Source organism: Carassius auratus, chromosome 7 (genome assembly GCF_003368295.1).
Source record: "Carassius auratus strain Wakin chromosome 7, ASM336829v1, whole genome shotgun sequence".
NCBI lineage: Eukaryota > Metazoa > Chordata > Actinopteri > Cypriniformes > Cyprinidae > Carassius > Carassius auratus.
This window is the reverse complement of record NC_039249.1, coordinates 9,696,071-9,717,139: the sequence shown is the minus strand read 5'-3', so window position 1 is coordinate 9,717,139 and position 21,069 is coordinate 9,696,071. Positions and strand designations below refer to the sequence as shown.

The following is a 21,069-nucleotide window of genomic DNA, read 5'->3' as shown; positions in this document are numbered from 1 at the left end:
ATGTCCAATGGCAGCTGTGTCTGATTTCCCTTTCCTCACAGTCTCTTACAGTATTTTTTTTCTTTATTTCCTCTTTTCTTTTTCTCTATCATCACTTTTCTTATGTTATTGTGATAACACTGAGCTCTGAGGTGAAATTTTGCTGTCAGAGTTGGTTATGTTGGTTTAAGTGGGGTTTGATGCTTGTACAGAAACGAATGATTGAAATGTAATCCTTATAATGTTCTGGCACCATCCAATGATTTAATACTCTCAGGGTTATTTTGGAGTCTGTTTATATTTCTTCATTTTTGTGCATGTGTTTTGGTAATCGCTAAACAAACTCAAGAGTCCGTTAGTGACCCATAGTGAAAAGGGTGCAAGGCGGGGACATTTTGGCGGGCCAGAAAGTTGAAGCCCCCTCTGAAAAGTGTTCACTGCGGTTTAAGGAAATTTGCTGCTTGCTCCCAATTCTCAGTCAGCAATCTCCTCTGGAGAGTCAAGGAATCTGGAGAATGTTCCCTCTGTTACAAGACTTCTCGTAACAAAATGAGCAATTTTGTTCTCCTTTTCAAACTTTAAGGTGAAGACCTTATTTGTGTAGCTGATAGCCAATTTTTTTTAAGAACATAATATATATAATTAAAATATTACAGGCTATCTTGAGGTTTAAATATTGCCCTGTGTTTGTGTTAAGCATATACAATTTAGGTATTTGGTGTCAGTAAGATTCAAATATAAAAAAAAAGAAAACGCCAAGGCTGCTTTGTTTGATCAAAAATATAGTAAAAACTGTAATATTGCAGAGCTCTACATTAAGCACTGCCCAATGGCCCGGTGACAGTGTGAAAGACGTTTGGGACAGTAGACTGATTTGTCACTTGCCCGATCGGGCCACTGCAGCGTCATCACAACATTTTAGCATTTGCATGTGTTTTAAAGACTTGTTCATTAAAAAATTCAAGTGATTAAGAAGCGTTTGGAAACACGAAAGACAACTCCTTTGAGCACTTGCACGCTATGTTCTGTGTGAACAGAGCGTTCTCAGACAGCCACATCTCTGACATGCGTGAGCCCTCTTGAACAGTCAAATACATACTTTTGTATGTCAAAATACCCATCCTGGTTTGTAGCTTTAACAATGATTAATCTATATCGAATTTATACACTTCAGTTCCGTGTCTGCACACAAGCTGCACTGCAATTATTTTCCCACTGGTTATTTGTGTGGAAAATTACATTATTATTATAATCAGTCTGTAAATGGTCAGAGGCAAGAGATATTTAACTCAGTATCTACACTGGACGCGAGTGGCGCTGCTTGACAAAACACTATAGTGCCATTATAATCAGTGATGCTATCTGCACTGGATGTGGCGCGACACGACAAATCCCAGACATAAGACTGCTGCTGTGTTCTATTTATGATGTATTGACACAAATTTCAAATGATTTTCAACAGTCGCTTTGTCGCATCCAGTGTAGACAGACTTTAGCTGTTGTGGTGCGTCACGACAACTGTAGCGTCCAGTAGAGACACGGTGTAAAATGGACACAAAGAGGAAAAAATACTGTAGCAGACAGAACAAGATCACTATTCACGTTACGCAAAGTATTGGAAGAAAAAACTAACATTTTATATGAATGTGTTTTTGGGGGAATTTAACTGTTTTCAGAAATGGCATTTTCTTTTCATTTTGTCTCCATATGATGCATTTAAATTAGTGTTAATACACGCAATGCTACTGTGTTAACAGCAGTAACCAAGGAAATGCTGTATTACTGTACCATAAGCGCCACCTGCTGGCAGAGTGAATCTGCTGCTGCGTCCCAGTTTGCCTACTCATAAAATGCCCTAAAAGTATGTGCTCTTTATGACGAGAAAAAATTCATTTGAGTATGTAGAAGAATAGTAGGCAATCTTTGGGACATACTGCGTCGTCATAGCTACTTCTTTAACGGATGCCCTGTTGCTTAGTTACGTGCATTCTGTCACTGTTTAAACTGCACTGTCAATCATCTTATCACAGTTAACATCATTCGTAATTCATTTAATAAAATTTTCTACCATATTGGAGAGAAATGAAGAGGTATATTGATCTGCTAGTCGTAGGTCTATCATGCTGAGAACTCTACTCTTGTGTTTGCATAATGATGCATTTAAAAAAATGACCAAATGTATCATTATAAAAGTTCAAAGTATTGATGCAGATGACATTTAACATGGATAACATGTGTTGTGTGCAATAGTATCCATTAGAGTTTGCATGGATCTGCAATTGAATTCTATCCGGCAGTAGTAGACCATCCGGGAATCTTTGGCATATTTTTTTAAACATACTATGATTTGGACATATTAATTCTATTTTCGATATTAATTCTATTTAGGATGCATAATATGCGAATTGGGACGCAACATATTCAGCCCATCTGCTGTTTTTGTTTCGTGCAAATGTTTTATGTTGCATAATTTTACAAAGCTAAAGTCAGGTTATTCTGTTTTTGCTTCAGATTTTGAAATTATATAGTCTGATATAAATCAAACATTTCATCATTCAAAATTCATGATTAAAATGCAGTGGTTGCCTCTAATTTAAAATGGTTATAAAAAATCAAGATGCAACAGAGTGAAGAATATGAAAATGTTATTTTATACGTGATTTTTCAATTTCTGTACCTTAACATCTACAAACATAAAAACCTAAAGGATTATTTCATTTCTTTTTTTGTGCTATAGGCTTATATTTAATTGTGTTATTACTTGTAATTTGTTCATTTGTCACTCGTCTTTAATAATGTTTAAACTTTATATTTCTCTGTATTTTTGGCTAGTGATTTTTGCTGTGGTATCAAAAGTTGAATTGGTGTCTAAAAGTCAATTAAGCTTATTTATTAGAATACAAGATAACAGATAAAAAAACAATGAAAACAGCATTTATTTTATTTTTTGTGGGCCCACTAAATCCTTAGCATTGACCTCTATTGTGGAATTATTTTTCAATTCAAAATAACGGTTTCCTGTTTAATATATAAATAAATAATATATAATATATGAATATATTTTAATTTTAATTTATTCATGTGATGGCAAAGCTAAATTTAAGTAATTACTCCAGTCTTCAGTGATACATAATCCTACGAAAATCATTGAAATGAGCTGATTTGCAGCTAAGAAATATTTTTATACATTTTGAAAGCATTTCTGATAAATTTTTGTAGAATTCTTTAATGAATAGAAAGTTTTAAAATTGCTTTTATTTGAAATAGAAGAAATCAGTTGAAAGTCTATACTGTAACTTTTGATCAATTTAGTACAAACTTGCTGAATAAAAGCATTAATTTCATTAAAAAAAAAAATCTGACTGATCCCAGATTTTCAAAAGTAGAATATCTTTCCTGTAGTAGTTGTTTTTTCTGATTTGTGACACTGTAATTAATCTTCATATTGTTTGTGGTATTGGAGGAAGTTCAGAGCAGGTTCAGAGTTTTCCTATTCAAGGAACATTCAGGCAGTTGCTGCTCGGCATGTACCAACAAGCAGGCTTTGGGGAAAAAATGGATCTATAAATATGATTTTCAACTAACAGTTTCTAGTCAAGTAAAAGCAAAAGGTTGTGACCTTGCAGTTTGAAAAGTCGAAATGAAAGCAAACTAAGATTAAACACTGATTAATGTCAGGGCGTAATGTGATCATTACTGAAGAAGTAGAAATACTGGCTAAGAGATGAATGAGCTTGAAAATGGGGAAAATAAATGTTGCTTTGGAAAATGAAACTGAAATCTAGCTAGATGTGGGATTTCCAGCTGTTTCTAAAATTGCTGTTTGGTATTTCCCTGTCTAACTTGTGCGTTTGGGAAAGAGAATCAAGTGTCAGGCTGCTTTCCACGTGATTGCAACCGTAATGCCACCTTCCCTTATACACACATCATTACAGTCAACAGTGTTGTTTTTGAGTTTATGCAGTTAAAGATTAAGAATTCAAACCAATATTGGAGCCCGCTGACTTTTATTGTATAGAGGGAAAAAAAGTTTTTAAATATTTTAAACATTTTTAAATATCTTTTTTGTTCCACTGAAATCATACAGGTTCAGAACCACATCATGGTGAATAATGACAGAATTTTCTTTTTTTGGGGGGTTGAATTGTCCCTTTAAATGTTGCTAATATTTTGAACTCTGAAGCATTATTTTGATCAAACACATCAGGCTATGGTGTGCTCTTGGCACTACAAATGGAAGGCCCAAATGAAGATAAAAACAAGGGATGTCCCGATCAGGTTTTTTTGCCGTCTAGTCTGAGTGAGAGTTATTTGATTTTGAGTATCTACCGATACAGAGTCTTGATCCGATACTTCTATAATACATAAAAAAAAGAATAAAGAAGAGCGACAAAACAGATCCAGGATGTTCAATAAATTTAATTTAGAAATATATTCAAATAGAAAACAGCTATTTTAACCCTCTCAAGTCTAAAGGTATTTTTGGGGCCTGGAAAAGTTTAGTCATGCACTGACATTTGTGCTTTTTTCAGTTTCTTATAAATATCTAAATGACTAAAGTCTAATCTCACTGTAATCAGAACATACTGAGCTATAATAATATGTGAGCAGCATGTACATGATTATGTTTTTGAGAAAAAAATGTTATGCGTGGTTAGTGAAAAACTAAAAATGTTAAGTCACTTGAATAAGGCAATAAAACACATACAGAACATTGGTTCCCGGGACTTTTCAGAACTGGAGCATGTATCCTAGAATTTTTCTTTCTAAATTATGTGAAAAATCATCTTGTTTACTCACTTAAAGAAAACAATACATTGATTTAAATTTTCTAAGACATTTTTTGTTGGTAAAAGTCATATGCGAGTAGGCATCAAATATCATGAATATCATCATGATTTACACCAGAGAAGACAAAGACCTGCATAAAGACCTGCATAAAGAGCTGCATAATGAGCTGCATAATGAGCCTTTCAGTCAGCTGTGTCACTGAGAGGGAAGAGTTACAAGTAAGAATGTGAGGACAAAATAAATGTATATAATTTTATGTTTGTAGTTTTAGAATATATTTAATTATCCCACAACATAATTAATATCCACTTGGGAGTGCAGTTAAACAGTTTATTAGGAACAATCAAAGCTGACTTTCAAACTGAATTTTTTGCATCATTACTCCAGTCACACAATCCTTCAGAAATCCTTTTTCTAAATCTTATTTTCTACAAAAAAAAAAACTAACAAACATCAGGAGTCAGGAATTATAGTTTTGAAAAAGTCTTTGGAAAAACACTAACTAGTAAAATGTTTACACGTTATGTGAAAACTAGTACAAGTATATAAATAAAACTCATGTTTATGATCTCTGCTGAATAAAGTGCTTCATTCTTTTTTTTCCTGAGGAAATCCAAATCTCAAATCCTCAACCATATCACATCTTTTTGTGGTGATTATGACTTATTCCTCTCATTATGAAGCAAACAGTAAAATAAAAAAACATGAAGAACAGTCTGGCTGCGTTGTCTTCTGTTGTGTTGTGCTACAGTGAAACATAAGAATCTGAATAGAGCATTCAGTGCGGGGGCGTGGTCGCATTAGAAGATAATGAATGGAGACGTGAAAAACGGACATTGTGTTGTTTTCATATGGATTACTTTATCACATAATATTTGTTTTCGACAGCACTTGTTTATTTTAAAAGTAGACATGTCAGGCTTTCTATAGATATATCTCTCATGGCTCTGAGTTGCAGTTCATTTTAATGACGCGTGTCTAAATGAAGATCAGCACAGACAAAGGCTGCAGACAACACACCTTGTTTGTTATCTTTATTTTATAAGTGCACAAAGTTTTGTTACGTCTGTATACAAAAAAAGTAGTCCCTTTACAGATTCGATTGATGTATTGCTCTGTACAATCAAAACTGAAAGTGTAATTTAAGTACTTTTTGGGGTTATAAGGAGAAAATGCCTCATAAAATATTCCCGTTAATCGACTTCAGAGGGTTAAATAGGATAGTAAAAGTTCAAAATTTTACTGTTTTGCTATACTTTGGATTAAATAAATGCAGGCTTGGTGAACAGAAGACACTTCTTTAAAAAACATTAACAAGCTTACTGTTCAAAAACTTCTGACTGGTAGTATAGGCAACTTATATTTTTCTCCAATTTTAGCTTTTACAAACACTGTTTATCACATAATAAGGCAGAATAGTTTCTATACTGTAATGCTATGTCAATTAGCACTGCATTGTTCCTATACTTTATCACCTGCTGGAGATGAAAAAACATATATTGTCGTAATGGTATATTAATGTCTTGGTGTTTCAAAAGTCTTAGAGTATGAATGAAACACACACACTGCAGGAGTGTTTAGCGCTCCTTGATGTTCATCTCGCCTTATTCTGGGTCCGAATAAAACATCAGGTCATGCGCAGACAATCCTGTATTTTCAAAGTTAACAATATTTCCAGTCAATTTTTTGTCAACCACTGACAGTCCACTGATTGTATGAACTGTGGAACTAATAAAAATAAAATCACATTTCAAAGTTAATAATATTTCCAGTCAGTTTCTTGTCATCCACTGACAGTCCACTGATTGTATGAACTGGTGAACCTTTGGGGCCGGTGGGAGATTTTAAGACCACCTCTGTCCCACATTCCCTTCAAGTGATGTCAGTAGGATGAACCAGAGCTCGAGTGTGTGTTTGTGTTTTTAATGGAGCCTCTCGGTCAACCGCAGTCTCCCTGAACCCTGGTTCAGTAGCTGAGGTCAGACAGAAGGCAGTGAAGGTGAGCAGGAAAGAGAGATTGAGGATGAAACCATATGGGCTGTGCTCTTCTTCTCACCCTGTTCAGATACAGCCTCCCACAGATCAGCTCTTTGTGTGGCTCCTTCAGGGAGAGATAGAAAGTTTGAAAGAATGAAGACTACCACAGAACTTCGACTGTACAAGCAAACCAGTTCTCCTGTCTTTGCTTATGGAAAATAAGTAAAAACGAATGAGAAAGAGTGGAAATCTGGGAAGGAGAAAGAAAAAGAAACGTCACAGGCAGCGCTCTCCTCAGACCATTTCTCCATAGTCGACCTAAACAAGCCAGTGACAGGTGTCACAGTTTAATCGTCCCCCATTTGCTTCCTCTCAATGCCCAGTGAGTGTGTCATGCTTAAATCCATCCCCCCTGCTCCTTCTCAATGGCGGGCTGGTGTGTGTCAGTGAAAGGCCTGTTTGAGGCACTGTCACAGGTCTCCAGGGGTCAGACGGATGAGCTGCCCTACTTGTATGGAGTCAGTGAGGGAGCAGATATTCTCTGAGCAGGGGGTTGACATCTCTTTTTGCGGCAGGGTCCCATTCAGCCCTATGAGGATGCCACTGACATGCATCTTCTTTCTCACTTCAGCATGAACACAAACTGTCAACTGATTCCTGCTCCTCCAGCTTACCCTTTTTTGTATTTCTCTCTCGTATATAAAAGCACAGTGGATGATGTGAAAGATCAAGGAATCTTAAAAAGATCCCCCTCGTGTTGATCCTAACCTGTATTACTGCCAGTCTTCTGTGGAACACAGGAGGTGTTTTGTAGAGAGTTTCAGCAGATTATGAAAGTCAACAGACTCTTCAAGGTCCAAAAATACATTTAAAGTAACTTGAAAATAAACCATACAACTAACTGGTATATCTGAAGTGATGATCACTTTTGTATGATGAACAAAATATCAATCATCTGGAATAGTTTCCCCATTGACTTTCATTGAATGGACAAAAAAAGTTGACACTGTTTTAATTATTTAAAGGTGACCAAATCCTAATTTAGAAGTAAAAGGCTATTTTCTGTCCTGTTTTGTCCCCCCCTCAACAGAACCCGCCGAATAGGTATTGCGGATTGTAGACTCGGAAGTTACTATGTAATAAAAATTATGCACACCTGTGTGGTGCGATATTAATCTCTGATACAGTAATCGGAGAGTGTTGTCAGTAATGTCAGCACAGCATTGTCTTTTAGTTTCAATCTTTCTGAAAAGTCCTGTGTCAAATTGTGCTTCGTTTTGCACAAAGCCTTGGCAAAAAAAACAAACAAAAAAAACAAGTTCTTACTGAGGTGGTCTGGAACCTCATTAAAGGGTACATAACATACACAGTTTCACCTAATCTCATGTTAATCTTGAGTACCTATAGAGTACTACTGCATCCTTTATATATCCAAAAAGTCTTTAGTTTTATCATATTTCTAAGAAAAATACAGCTTTCAGATTCTTTCCAGAAAAAGCAGAGCTCCTGGAGGCGTGCCTTGAGTGGAAATATATATATATATATATATATTTTTTTTGATTTCCAACAAAATACAGAAATCTGATGCAATTGTACTTGAATAGGGAACAGGGATGGCTCCATGTTTTAATAGCAAACGATGTGCAAATCCAGCGTCGACTTGGGCCTTGTTTATAAAACCTTCGTCACTCAAATGAACAGAACACACAAACGCACTTGATACACTCCTTTGATGCCCCAGATAAACAAACGGCATCAACTGTAACGCTGGGTTCTTGGGGAAGCTGAACACTGTAATCTTTCCCTCACATACAAAAATGCACTTATTTAAGTTGATGCGCACGGTCTCCCTCTCCTCTGGTCAATGTGTGTGCCCGGGCATGCTTATCCGGGAGAAATGCTCAAATAAGGATTTTTGTTCTTGTCTACGTCATTAGATCCACGATTGAAAAAATCCAGCCGATACTTGTACCAACCCGGAAGTAAGATTTTCGGCACAGAAATTCTCAGTCATTCTTCTAAATTATTTTTTTACAACTTCGGCCATCTTTAGCATGAGAATCCATCTCTTTAACACTTTGAACAACTCTGAAATACCATTGTACCCCCCCCCCCCCCTTAAAAATAAAGATCATCCACTCTCTCCTGATGTATGGAGCTGAAGGCAATGCAAAAATGCGTCGTCTTGTGTTCGGAGCTGCTAGTTCTCTGTGTAGACCTGCGTTTGCCTCTCTCTTTATGTACTATGGGTGTCCCGACTAAGGATTTTCATAGTCGAATCAGAATTTTTGAATCTTGCTGATATTTGACTTATTGTCGAATCATATGTTTGGGGGCGGGGCAAAATACATTGAGTTAAGTCAGACATTCGACAGTCATAATTACTGATGTTAACACACAGGGAAAATATGTAACAAATGCCTCTCAGATACAAACAGGGTAAATAATGTTTTCATGTTTTGATTAAAAGATAGTTAACACTAAACGTCAGCGAAACCCTAACAATTCACAATTTTTACAATAGTGCCCTCATTATTAAGTTAGTCTATATGACAGTAGTTATTAATGTTCTGCATTTCTGTTTTTAGAGGCATGCGCTGAAGATGACCAGTAGAGTGACGCATTTAATAGCAAGTTTTTAATCGATGGGATTAAACTCATACTTTCATGTAGAATACGCTTCGTTATTTATACAAAATAACGTTAATATTAAGACTTATAGGCTATTTGCAAAAAGAGCCCGAATGCAAATGAACGTGTCTGCAGAGCTCTGAATGTGAACTCCTTTTGTGGACGCGTTCTTTACGTAACAACAATGTGCAGAAACACAGCAGCTAAACTCTAAATATTCACAGAGTTTTAGTATAATGGTGTTCTTATTATAATGGTATGGGTGTGACAGTCCAGTCATGGTTATTAATATTCTGCATTGTAGTTTGACCTGCTCGTGCTGTGCACTCAAGAGATATCACCGTTCTGGTAATGGTTCTGGTAACTTACACCCTTGGAGACCTGTTTTAGTCCATTTGCATGTATTGTATGTTCCTGTGCTCAATGTTCCTATGTGCAGAACAACTAGCTAAGGAGACAATAAATGGGGAACAAACGCCATACTAAGGTTTAATTATTATAAGTAGATGTTTGTTTTTATTGATTATTATCATTCCTTTTTATTGATTATTACTGATACATATTATGAAATGATAGATAGATTGCAACTTAGAAAGCAACTTACATATTTGGAATGTCTCAAAAAAACTTCCTATTTTCACACTGTTTTCATGCACATAGCAACATTGTTGTGCATATTCATCTTTTTGATGTGCACAAATAGCTGTGTTTATGCATGCTAACTTCACTCATTGCATTATTTAGAGCAAATAGCTGAGAACTCGAAGTTATGAGGAAAGAGAATGGGGGAGCGAGCGGGAAGATGCATGAATGTGACATTTTGGACAGTGAACTCATCCTGGCCCTAGCGCACGCTGGCTGACCTTCCTCTAGTTAACAGCCAAAACCAGACCAGGTATAATCACTTTCTCCAGCCTTCTTTCTGTCTTTCCATCCAAGGGAGAGAGCGTAAGCGAGTAGGGGGTGGGCCAGTCGAGTGGCCTCCGGCCGACCCTGCTCTCATTCCCTTGGAGCCAGCGGACGAAAAGCCTGACGTGCTATCTGTCTCGCTCTTTCTCCCTCTCTGTATCTCACAGGCTCCGTTAGTATTGGCAGGCCGAGGGGGTTTGTATGGTATAGCAGTAAGTTTGTGTCTGTTATGCATGTTATACATGCTGGAAAGCGTGAGAGAGAGAGAAAGAGAGAAGGGGCGAGCTGACCCTCGGGTAACCTTGGCTTTGGTCCAGTCAGGGAGTCAGGAGGGATCTAAAGTCTGAGCCCCTCACCCCGTACCACTTCACCTTCCATTCAGATCAGTCCCATGCCAGGAGCTATGCCCTCATGGGAGAGCACTGGAGTACTGAAAAGAGAGGCTGGTATTATTTTCCCCTTCTCTCCTTTTTTCTCTGTTTACTGCCATTTCTTTTGCCTTTATTTTCCCGTTCTCCTCTGTGAATTTGTACTTAAAGGGGTCCTATTATGCTCTTTTACAAGGTCTTGATTTTGTTTTGGGTGTGTACTAGAACAGACTCTTACTCTAGGTTGTTGGAAAAACACATTATTTTTCACATATTTTACATTATTACAACACCTCTCTCCCAGTCTGGCATGACAGCTCAAATAGTTCCTTTATCAAATGAAGGCCCGCCTTCTGAAAAGCTAAATGTGCTGTGATTGGTTAGCTGGGCCAGTTTGTGTTGTGATTGACAGCACTCAATCTGCACCTGGTTCAGGAAATGTCATGCCTCTTACCATAGCCATCTGCCAGCTTCAGTTTAAATATTGCGTCAAAACGAAATCAATTTGAGCGCGATTTAAACCCAGATGATTATAACCACTCTAATCTTTTCTGCCTTGGGAAAGCTAGCATGACTCCGACATATTGCTATCACTCGTTGCCTTCTCTAGTGCAGCTTAACCAGGTCTCGCCCCATTCGTCGATATTTGTGATATAACAAATCCCGAAAATATGCGTTGTATTCCAAACAAGTCGTGAAAAGTGATTTCTGATAGGTGAAATATCTCCCTTTGAAGTGGACTTTGAGCTTTGTAACTTTGCAGATCTTGTTTATGCTCAAACAGCAACATTACAGACTAACCAAAGTTGAAAAAAGTTAAAAAGCATAATAGGATCCCTTTAAAAGTTGTTTTACTAGTCTTGCCTCTTTAATAACCTCCACCTAAACCCTCATCACCTTCTTACCGGAAAGCGCAATGTGTTGTAGGCCATTTACAAATGCCAATTTGTTTCCCATTAAGTAAGGTAAATGAGATTTGGTGAATTCCATCGGGATAACAAGCACCAACCTGACCCTTAGTTTCATTTTGTTTTGTTTATCTCTCTCTCTCTCTCTCTCTTTCTATCTTTCTATCTTTCTCTCAGTCTCTCTTTCCCTTTCTTTGGCAGCTGTTTATCTCTTTGTCTTAATGCTGTGGTGATCATGAGTAAGCAGTATTTAGTCTGTAGCCTTTTGGTGACCCTGATCATAAGGTCTATCAGAGTTCATGTCTATAGAGACAGCACCACGCCATCACCAAAAAAGCCTTTGATCAGATTATATCGTTATTCATGCCCTGTGAAAGGGGTAGGAGTTCTGTTTGGTTTATTGTCTGGTTTATTGTCTGTCACCACACCACACACACAAACCACATTCCATCTTCATTTTCTTACAGCAGCTGTAAGAGTCGTTTTGATTGGTCCATTTCCTGTAAGCCTTAAAAAGGCTCTTCTAAACGTGAACGAGAGACACCCTTGACACCAATATGATTTCTGGAAATGCCTCAACAAAAGACACTGTCATGCTCGTAATAAAGCTGTTTTGAATTTCCTTTTCATATTTGAATATTCCACAGCATTTCTTCCTGTTTTAGCACATTTCAGAATAGTTACTGTATGAAAGTAAAAATCACATTTTTTTCCTCCATATGCAAAGTGATTTTTCTGCACTAGCTACAAAACCTTTAAAGACCAGATCTTTAAAAGCAGTTATTTCAAACCTTTTTTTTTTTTTTTTACAGAAATTGTTTAGCATATATAAGTCTCCTGTCCTCACCAAGTCTGCATTCATTTGATCAAATCGAAGTAAAAACAGTAAAACCAAATGCTGATTTTGTTCTCAACTGAACATTTCTCATTATTGTCAATTAAAAACAGTTGTGCTGCTTAATACTTTTATGAGAACCATAATGCATTATTTCATGAATAGTTAGTGTTTATTTAAAATACTAATTTTCTTTTGTATTCAGCCTTTTTGTAAAATCTTTACCAACACTTTTGATCAATCCTCTATCAGTCCTCAGTCATTTGAATTTCCCTGTTATGTGAAGGCTCAAATCTATTGTGTACATCTTCATAATTTTTTTTCTCATATATTTACTTGAGAATAAGAGTAATCTTATGTCAGTGTTATGTAAATTAGATAACATACTGTATGTAGATCATGCATAGAACATTATTTTGGCTGCATGTATTTAAGAATGTTAAAACTTCAGTGTAAAACTTCTGTTTTAAATATTTCAGCCTCATTCTTTTTTTCTGTTCTGTGTTCCTCTAAGTTTTTCTTGCACATTGCAGACTGTTTTAGCTTCTTGCTACCAGCTCTTAGCTCTGACCGTTCTGTCACACTGCTGCTCCAGCAATAACTTTTACCTTGTCGGAATCCACAGGAAGGTAAAATAGAGGTCATGTGTTCCCCAGGCTAGTGCCAAGTTTTTCAGTCTAACGGTTATTAATTACCAGCAGCAACACCTTTAAAAGGGTTATATGGAGAAATAGACAGTGAGAATGAGCTCATATTCCACCTGCGAGACATTACTGTTCATCCATAGATGTTATGCATTCATTTCTTAACACTCATTCTTAGATGATCTGTCCTGCATTCGACCAAAAGAGCTTGTGACTGTTTTGTTGTCATTTTGACCTGGCAATAACTCTCTTTTCTGAATGGACAGGAAGTTGAAAGTGAGGCCACCTCTTCCCCTAGGCTGAAGTAAACGCTGTCAAATGTCCATGAATTACAGTCTGTAACTCTATTAAAATAAGTGTCAAAACAAGTCAACCAGAAGGTCACAGAGTATACAGAGGGACGTGCCAAATCAACTGTTCTGTGACCCAAAGATTATGTAGGACCTTTTAATTATAGTACTATATAAAAAATCCTTTAAGTGTATAACTATAAATAAATAAATATATAATTACATTTAATATTGGACATTTTTTGGATAACTTGTAATCCTTCTGTCATAGTCTGTCATCCGATTTTTACTAAGATTTCAGTGAACCAGGTTTTTCTAAGGTTCACTTACGCAGCTATTTGAAATCTTTAAATGTTTCAGAAATGAGACTGTTTTGCATTCTGTGGGATGTAGCCACTTTTCTCAGGTCTCTGTGACCACTTCACCACGCCATAACCCCTGAGATAACTCTTCCTTGTCTGAAGAGGACAGGAAGGTAAGTTTGAGGCCAAGTCTTCCCCAGACTATGGCTCCTCAGAGGTTGCGGCCTCAGGAAGAGGGCTGTTTTCACTTGTCCCAGATGTGGCTTGCTAACAGAGCGAAAAGGACTGATAACAGAACAATGACCCGAGTGGGGTTCAGCTTAGAGACATAGTGTATCATCCACCGCAACCATTGCCATCTTGACAACCCACTGACCCCAACCTCCCTCATGCGTTTTGAACCTGCTTAGAGTTTCCTCAGCAAATGTTCATTTTGCAGTTAGAGATCAGCATTGTGCTATAGTGACAGAAAACAAGAGTAAAAACTCTGTATCAATTTAGTATTGTCATTGAGTTGAAAAGGTGGAAACCTATTCACATGAACTCTTTGTGGTCTAAACCCTTTAATCAGGTTACGGCTGTCAGAAGACTTCAGGCTTGAGCTTTTGCTCATCTGAAATTTCTCTGAAGCCCTCTTGAGACTTCTGTCCTGTCTTAATCATGTAAGTCTCTGCTTCTCCTAATGTAATTATATGAGCCACTCAGTTGTGGCACAGCCCCACCAGCATTCTAGCAGAGTGGACCAATAGTAAGTGGTCATTGTTCATTTTTAAACTCAGATTTTACTCCGTTCAGAGTTCAGTGCAGGGTGAATTCTATTTGAATGAGAGCATCTCTATGCCCTACTCACTCTGGAGTTCAGTTCAGGGGTATAGTCTCTTTTTGGTACACTCTATAAACATACTTCACTGCCACTGTTTTGACATAATATGCAGCAAAATTCTTATTTATAGACTTAAAGGATAGCTAATTCATGAAAATTCATGAGAATTCATTCACCTTCATGACTTGCTTGCTTCTCCAGAACACAGGAGATGGTTTTCTGAAGAACATGGTATGGATACAAGAAAAGAAAAGAAAAGAAAAAACAATGTGATATTTTTCAAAATATCTTATTTTGCATTCCACAGAAGAAAAGTGACGTGAGGATAAGTAAATAATAGAATTTTCATTTTTGAGTGAGCTTTAAGATTGTGGAAAGATTGTGTTTTGATTTTTACTTGAATATCTTAGTAACACTTTACAATAAAACGGTATTTGTTTTTATAAGTCAATGCATTATGTCATAAAATATAATGGTTAACACTTCAATAGCACTTATTAATCATTATTTTTTTTTTTTCATTTCGATAATCCGATTCACTCAGATATGTTTTTTTTCTATTGTTATTTACCCGTATTAACTAAATATAATGATTTGAAACTTATTGTAAAGTTCAGATCATGTTTCTCCTTTATTTTTATTCCCTCTCTTTGACCTGTCTCATCTGAATCCTGCACAACTCCCTCTTCTTCTTCTCCTGCTCTCCCTTGCTGCCTCCTTTTCCTTTACCTCTCCATCATTTTTCTCCTCTTCCTCGACTTCATCATCTTTTAATTATGAACCGCTTTATTTTGTTTTTTTGTCTTTGCTTCTTAATCTTTATTTACTCTTTCTCTTGTTTTGATTGACAGTTGCTGTTATCTCCAGCACTGCTGCTTCTAATACTGTGTCATTTGTAAGTGTTTTTTTGACAGAAAAGATAGCACATTTTCAACATTGCTAATCCTTGATGAATGACATGAGTATCCTTTCCCAGCAGTTAAGAGTGTGTATGTTTGCGTAGCCTGAGATTTGTGTTTGAGTGTCTCATGCTTGCTGCTTTGCTGGACGCTTTAGCGTAGATAGAGCTTAAGCCAAGATAACCTCTATGGTTAACCTCTGACCTCTGTCTGCTACTACTGTGCAGACTGAAATATTGCTTGAGAAAAAGGGAGCCACTTTTCCTTTTTTTCAGTACCCAGATACTGCTTATCATTTTCCTCCCGGTGAACTTTGACTGATGTTGAATGATGCTTTAGGTGCTGCTCCTTCCCTTTTTTTTTTCGTTCCGCTCCTCTCAGATAGCTGAGTGAAGGGTTTTTGATTCAGACCTCGCTGTTCATTATAAGTTGTTTATATCTGCACATGCCAATTTTGTAAGACTCTTTTCATGACTTTCCTTAGATTTCCCACAAAAAAAAAACTCTAGAAATGATTATAAGCGGTGATGTAAGGATCAGAATGAAAAGATGTTAACTAGGCATCTTATGTTAACTAGGCAGCTAACTACGCATCTTAAAATCTGTGAGTTCGTAACCCACTTGTTAACGGACTCAGGGTGAACAGGATGATTGGGGATCACAATTGTTATTTATTCTATTAAGTTTCTCAGTCCACCCTCTGATTTTTCCACCATTTTTATTAGCCATAGAGCCAGCAAATTTGCACATCAAAATGTTTTGCACCTCTTTCTTGGATCTCTTTTTACTCCTATTGAAAACACTTGACAGAGAATCGGTGATAAATGTCAGAGACATATATAATTGAACACTTGAAAGGGATAGTTCACCCAAAAATGAAGATTACTTTATATGGGGAACATATTTATGTTTCTATTCACAAATAAACCTGTTCAATGCACATACATGGAGAATATCAAATATGATAAAAAATTATCTCAAACATAACCAATTAGAATTTTTCTTAGGTTTGTTCGCATCAATCATGTACTGTTGATTTTCCATTTCCACTTTCATTTCCATTCGCCCTCTGTACATGAATTGATCAAATATTTGTTTTTAAATAATCAAAGTTTTGGAGGAATTGACTTCAATTGAGGTACAAATATGCTTGGTTTTATATATATATATATAAATCTTATGGGTTAGGAAGAACATGACAGTATTTGACAACAGGATTTTTATTTTTGCTTGAACTAGGCCTTTAAACTTGGAAAAGGCTTACAGATCATTTGAAGAGGCCAACAAAGATACTTACTATCTTCTTTGATTATCCTCTTGATTCCAGTTGTTTTATTTATTTTTTGCTGGCTTCTTTCTCTCAGTGCACTTGAAATTGTTATGAATCTCTAATGCGCTTATTTGCTCCCAGCAGACGTTTACTGCTGCTGTATCTGTATCGGATTTACTCGTCGTTCACATTTACGACCGTGCACTTGAGCCCATTTGCTGCGGTTCAAATCACAACTCGCATACCAGCCCATTGTGACTCATCCTATGTTTAATAGACCTTTAAAAGACATTTTTATTAAGACATAACCTGAAGCTACTCTGCTAGATAATGGAGTAGGCCCTTCTGAATATAGGACAGCCACGTATACGTTTTACTAAGTTTTACTTCGGCCACTTTTTCTGGTTGTTTGAGGTGAGGGTTATTGTTATTGCTTTATATACTAGGCTGATCTCTCTTTTCTGTGCTGGTTATTATCAATGTTATCATTATTCAGGCTCAAGCTCAACTGACTTTGGCCTGTGTGAGCCTTTGGGGCTGACGGCCCAGTTTTAGAATGCACTAAACAATGCTGAGAGCCAGAGGGCAGCCAGAGGTGAGAGGAGAACTAACGGTAAACGGAGTGAGAGGAGAAGGCGTGGTTGAAGTGATAGTGGCAGTGATGGCACAAAGAGAACAAAACACATTAACTTTAGTGACTAGAGAACACAAAACTAATTGACTTTGAGGTTAAGAACGTTATCCTCTCATCTTAGTTTTCCTTCTTTTACATAGCAGCCCATTCACATTGACCTCATTAAGTCGTGATGAATAATTGTACTTCATCGGCTGGTTGTTCACAAGCCGTTGTAGGTGGCTACTAGGTTACTAGGGTATAGGTGATCATTACATAACAAGCTCCCCACCAGAGCATTTTTAGATTTATTGCAACAGTAAAGTGGCAAATCAAACCTTGTTTTTCCAGAACGCTGCAAGAAAGAGCAACAAGTCTAAGGGGAGAAAAGAAAAACACGGCAGTCAATTCCCAGCACCCCTAGGCTATTAACGAGAATAGCTATTCCTGCTGCGTTCCAAACAAACAAGTACGATGGTCATAATAACTGTTATAAGCCCTTATCCAACGGCCCAGAGTGGGGAGAGATGGTGTGGACGCTGAGGCTGAGAGGGAACCGAGAGCAACACATCAATGTGCAACGTCATGTTTTCTTCCCTCCCTTTCTCTCCATCATTCTTTCTTTTAAAAGAATGAGAGGAAGTGATAATCCAGCGCCCGTTCACTCGCCCCCATGCCCCAGCTCCTCTCTAACATGGCCCTCTGTTTGTTCAGAAAGGGCCGATAACACTGTCGGGGGTCACACCGAGGTTAAAGAGAGAGACAGAGTGGAAGTTCATTGGGAGGTGAAGGCGGGGCGGAGAGGCAGAGCGGAAAGGTGAAACCCGGGTCATGGACGAGTTTGACACACTAGCTTGCACTATGTGGAATGCAAGTGCATTCAGATTACAAATGACAGCAGCAAAACCTTGCTGTTTTCATTCTCTCTCTCGCTCTCTCTCGCTTTCTCTCTCTCTCGCTTCTCAGCCTTGCTCCCTTGATGGGTCTGTGCAGACCATGCCAGCGGGAAGAAGAGAGAAGAAAGGAACAAACAAGATATGAATGCAAATCCAAAAAGCACTTATCTTACGCAGGTGCTTATCTGTCATCATCACACAGGGTGTGTGCACATGGTATGAAAAGCAGGTGGTTAAATCTGTTGTTTGTTAAGTTTGATTTCAGATGAACTTGATAATTGCTTTAGTCTTATATTTTACAAGTATTTTTTTATGAAGTCAGACTAAAGGTGACCATAGGTGGAAATCACGTGGGGTTGGGGGGTGATAGAACCAATTTACGGTATATTTCGATGATATGTTATATTAGCAATAAACACGGGCAGAATCTCAAAAAAGCACAGAGGCTCGAACCGGCGACCTTCTGGTAACTAGTCCGGCTCTCTAACCATTAGGCCACAGCTGCCCGTAAAGAGAACTTGGACTAGTTACCCGAAGGTCACAGGTGGGAGGTTGTGAATGAACAGCACTCTCTTCCACCCTCAATACCCATGGTTGAAGTGCCCTTGAGCAAGGCACTGAACCCGCAGTTGCTCCCTGGGTGCTGGATCTATAGCTGCCCACTGCTCCCGGTGTGTGTTCACGGTGTGTTCACCTCTCACTGCTGTGTGTGCGCGCACTTGGATGGGTTAAATGCAGAGCACCAACTCCAAGTATGGGTTACCATACTTGGCAAATGTCACGACTTACACTTACTTACACTTACATAATAATGTTACCTGCTTCACAGACAGGGTTGACAGGTTTTCACAACAAAACCTGCGCAATTACTAACCTAAACTAGCCATGTTTCGAGGCGGTCGCCTGGTAAAATTTGCATTTCAGGGGCTAAATATCACATTATTGGGGTCGCTTCAACCTGCAGCAACAGTGTTAAAGTAGCCAAATTTTGTTGGAACACTGTGAGGCCTGGCCTATGTTACGATGAAATTAGGTGATGCATGAATTGAATTGAATAATTTTTTTTATTAAACAACTACAATCGCAGTATTATATTGACTGATTTGATGAACTTCCAACCTCATAAGCATTTAATAACTTTGACAACATGAAGCACTGAAAAATAAGCCTGGTGTAAACATTAATGTACAAATTACAAAAAACAAAAGTAGATTGCAGAATATGTTGCTTTACCACACTACTTTAGGTAATTCAAAGTCACTGTAATAAACATGTAAACATGTGGACTGCACTTTTTAAACCCTGTCCGTTAACTTTAGACCAGTGGTTCTCAAAAGTTTTTGGTTGTGCCAAATAATTTTAATAAACATTATTAAAAAATAATACTTTTTTAAATAAATAATAAAACATACAGGGAAAAAATACCTGCATCACTTAGCATAGAGAGAATAATGTTATTATTATTATCATTCTCTCTGTTATTTGTTTATTCCGGGTTCAATGCTGTCCGCTAAGGCATACGACACTTAAGGCTTTCCTCCTCACCAGTGACATTAAACAGTGTGTCTACACTGGACGTGAGCCGCGGCAAAATACAGTAAAACCAATCAGTGACGCTGTCTACACTGGATGTGGCTTTGTGTGATAAAACCTGACATTAAACTGGTTCCTTGTTCTATTTATGATGTACTGACACAAAGTTAAATGATTTGCAACGGTCGCTTTGTCGCGTCCAGTTTACAGTAGAGCTGTTGAGGTGAAACATTGCAAATGTAGCATCTGCTATAGACACAGGAGTGAAGCAGAGAACAAGAAATTCCTCGTCATATTTTGACCAGCCCCTGCACCTGTGTGACATCATCTATGGCTTTTCTCTTCTCCTTATGCTTTCTCTTGCCATACTTTTGATGTCATACACCGGTTGATCCAGAAGTCCAGTCGAACACACCTCTTATCTCTTGCGTGTCACCTGACCGAGTGTAGTTGCACTGTGAATTTTTTTTTTATCGCGATATTATCACCAATGCAATTAATCATTGAGCCCTAATTTTAGCTGTATTATTTTTGCCCCCTTCAAAAATTGCTAGAGAAAGTTTGTTTATTGTCCCCCCCTACTGTTAGAAGAAATTTACGCCCCGAAGGTGACAGCGTTTATTATTACTGTTTACTATTGTTTTCATAGGTAAGGCGAAATCCAGTTATTTCATCGGGAATATGATAAGGCATTTCGATTGAGAGCAAAACATTTTCCCATACAGATCATACAAAGCTCCTTGGTTTGAAAGTGACTTCATTCATTGATACACTACTGAAAATTTAGGCTAATTTTGCAGTTTAGCAGCACATGGAATGTTACTGATATTTCACTTAACAGAACTAGATAATGCAATTTTAGCTTGGCTTCGTCTTCATTGATTTATACATTTTAATCAAACTTTGATTGTCTCCAGCTTTGTATGTTTGTTGAAAGACAAAATTGATATGTGACGTATATTTAATCCTACAAATTTTAGGATTTCTTTATTTTTTTTTATTTTATTTTATTTTTTACCATATACTTGGAAAGACAGCTGAAGACTGTAGCTTGACTACACAAAAACCTGCTGTTTATCAATTATAACAGTGAATTTAACTTACAGCCATGTATTTTTGTCATGTATGTATTTTCCTCATACGCACATAGGCAAATGTTTTTTCTGCGTCCTTTGTGCATCTTGCTTGCGATTGAATACAGGGATTGTTGTATAGCCATTTGCCTTTTTTCTTTTTGAAAGTTTGATGACATGTTTGATTGTGTTTGTTTGCATTCCCAGCACTGAATATGTGTCTAAATGTGTGTGTTTGTGCGAGTGGGTTTGTTTGGGAGGAAGGAATGTGCTCTGTTGTTTATTGAGCCAGTGCTGAGGGGTGCATTTTTGGCCTGGCTCCAGCAAG

General features: G+C 37.5%; 1 protein-coding gene across 5 annotated transcripts in view; it reads left to right on the top strand.

Moving 5' to 3' along the window:
• The window catches only part of exoc6b (exocyst complex component 6B), a 98,593-nt gene that overhangs the window by 64,734 nt on the left and 12,790 nt on the right, over positions 1-21,069 (top strand). The window lies entirely within an intron of this gene.